Below are 3181 nucleotides of genomic sequence, written 5' to 3'. Positions count from 1 at the left end.
ACCCCGTAGGTTCAATAACACAAAGCTTTCTAAAATTATTTAGCCCAGGAATTGAATACTGGCTGCACTTTTGATTTTTTTTAAATGGTATTGAATTTAATTTAAATGGAAATACTGGAATGGTAGAATAATAAAAAAATTATAAAAGCAACTTGCTCCTTAAAGTAAGAATTATATAGGACATCTCTTCTAGAAGCAAAATTTTCAAATGACAAACATCTGAAAGCATAGAAGGAGAAGTAAGAGTGTGAATTGTATTTCAATGCTCTTTTCTTTATATTCAACAAACAGCTTCATTCACACACCTTTCCAATTTTTTCAACTCTTTTGACAAAGCCTTCAGAGGAGTTACTGCTGATGACAACCATCACAGCCTAACAGGAGAAATTTTATAAAGAAAAATAATAGCATGTTTTTCCCAAATTGTTAAGGATATGGTGAAGCTCTGTCGGATTCAAAGGAGGAATGTGCAATTCCATGCTATATATAATAATAACTTGTTTTAATAGTGGCTTTGCAATTTTTCAGATATATCCATTTACTGAAACCACTATCAAATAAACAAAAACAAACAAATGAACAGGGGTTCGAGACAGAAATTATCTAATCTAAAAATAGCACATGTTCACAGAATACACAACACATATCCCAAGTACTACTATAGGTTTCAAGTAATAGTCAAAACAATAGTAAACATGATTCAGACCCTACCAGTCAAATCATAAATGGGACCTTAACTGTAAATCCTTATCTTTAGATCAAAGCGGGTAATTGGGGGCTGAAGATACATTATAGAACTAATATGTTATAGAACTCCTCTGAAATGAGTCATTTATTCCATCACTTTTCCTGCACAGCTGCTGACCCATGTTTTGGTTCCTGGAAATAGCTGCTACCCTGTCATACTTCTTAAAAGCACATATATTGATAACTCTACTCATTCCTCCATTCCTCTGTGACTGTCACTGTGTTAAAATGTGGAGTCAGCTGACTCACTTGTGATGGTAATAAAGTAGATGAGTTTGCAAAGTATTTTGTTATTTCTAAAAATGCAAAAACCAAATTACATTGAAATCATAAGGGGTGTTTCAGGGAGAGCTGTAGGATGTGGTTTCTTGTGTAATCCACAGAGATTAGCTCCAACACATATTTAAACTCTGCTCTAGGAGCAACCTTAGTGGTAAAGCAAGAAGATAAACAGATGTATACACACCCTGGCACAAAATTATCACTTATGTTTGGCTTCCTAGTCTCCTCGTGTTACTTATTTATCTTAACTTCTCTCTGAAATCAGGGAACACAGAATCTCAATCAGTAGACATTTTTCTACTGAATTACCCAATAGTCCGATCATACCCCTAATACTTTTTAAAATTATTTCACTCATAATCCCAAATCTGCTTTGCTTCCTCATCTTAGTACACTGTAATTTGATTTCAAAATGAGGACAGTTGTCAGTAATGCCACATTCATTCATCTATTTTACAATTCCATGTGCTTATAACTATGAAGATATGTTAATAACATCCATTCCAATATGCCACCCTAAATTTATTATCATGAAACAAGACCTCAAGAAAGAGAATTCAAAATCATCCATGTATTTGCAACTTATTGCAATAAAGCCTTTATCAATAGACTTCCCTGTGCACATGGTGGTCAAATTGCTGGTGAAAACCAGCCAGATCTATTACAAGCTTTCTCATGGCTTCTAGGTAACCCAAGTGAGCCTTTATTGATACTGGGAAGGGATAAAGCAGGGAAGGGATAAACAGTGCTATAAGATTTGGCTAGACAAAAGTAATGACTCTCATTACAAAGTGAGTATTTTTTTTTCAAGCTTTAGTTCAGTTTATTTTTCTTGTATAAAACTATGTAGTAGCCACAGCTGGAGCCTGGGTCCTCTGAACAGAGACTCTGGTGTGGGTCTTCACAAGATGGTCCGTGAACTCCTGATAGGGAGACTTGGTGAACACAGTCTCCTTCCAGAGATCAGGGGTGAGATAGCTGTAGGTCTTGGAGATGGCATCGAAAGTAGCCTTGGCAAAGTTCCCTAGGGTGGCAGTGCAGCCCCTGGCCGAGGTGTAGCAGTCGTCAATACCAGCCATCATCAGCAGTTTCTTGGGCACAGGGGCCGAGACAATGCCAGTGCCTCTGGGGGCGGGGATGAGACGCACCAGCACAGAGCCACAGCGGCCAGTCACCTTGCACGGGACAGTGTGGGGCTTGCCGATCTTGTTCCCCCAGTAGCCTCGCCGCACAGGGACAATGGAAAGCTTCGCCAGAATGATGGCTCCGCGGATGGCAGTGGCTACCTCCTTGGAACACTTGACATCCAAACCGACGTGTCCATTGTAATCTCCGATGGCGACAAATGCCTTGAACCTGGTCCGCTGGCCCGCGCGCGTCTGCTTCTGCACAGGCATGATCTTCAAAACCTCGTCCTTGAGGGAGGCTCCCAGGAAGAAGTCGATGATCTCAGACTCCTTGATGGGCAGGGAGAAGAGATAGATCTCCTCCAGGGACTTGATCTTCATGTCTTTGACCAGGCGGCCCAGCTTGGTGACGGGGATCCACTCCTTGTCCGCGGCCTTGCCCCCGCGAGCTCCGCGGCCTCGGCCCCGGCCCCGACCACGGCCCCGGCCCGCCCCGGCCCCGGATGCCGCTGCCGAAGCCACCGCGGAAACCGCCGCAGCCTCCCATTCCAGGGCCCCCGGGCCCTCCGGGCCCTCCCGCAGCACCGGCGTCATCCGCCATTTGGTGTTCTCTCGGAGAGGAAACAAAGTGAGTATTTTAAAGCAAAAGAGCCTGTTGGGAATATTGTTTTATAAAATAGTGGTTTTTTTTATTAACTTTTTAAAATTCAATTAGGTAACATATAGTGTACCAATAGTTTCAAATGTAGATTTCAGTTATTCATCCATAGCATATAATAGCTAATGCTCAGTACTTACTGTTATAGCTTCTTGAAAGCAGAATTTTAACCCACTGAGCCACCCAGGCGCCCTTGAAAGCAGAATTTTAGATCACATTTTCTGATTACTTCCATGTCGTACAACACTTTCCTGCTAGCAACCTTCAAAACATACTGTTTGTTAGAGGAATTTCTTTAATAATAAATAAATAGGAATTCATTTAAATTTATAAATATATAAAATAAATAGGAATTTATTTAAATTTA

The 3181-nt window shown here is 41.1% G+C and overlaps 1 pseudogene across 1 annotated transcript; it reads right to left on the bottom strand.

Annotated features, from left to right (window-relative positions):
* Positions 1-1827: 1827 nt before the first annotated feature.
* Positions 1828-2761, bottom strand: LOC309857233 (small ribosomal subunit protein uS5 pseudogene; annotated as a pseudogene). Its single transcript has one exon. The product of its transcript is annotated as a small ribosomal subunit protein uS5 pseudogene (transcript).
* Positions 2762-3181: the final 420 nt, after the last annotated feature.

This window comes from Mustela nivalis (genome assembly GCF_964662115.1).
Source record: "Mustela nivalis genome assembly, contig: HAP1_SCAFFOLD_516, whole genome shotgun sequence".
Lineage (NCBI taxonomy): Eukaryota > Metazoa > Chordata > Mammalia > Carnivora > Mustelidae > Mustela > Mustela nivalis.
Note: the sequence above shows the minus strand (reverse complement) of the source record. Positions and strands in the feature narration are given on the sequence as shown.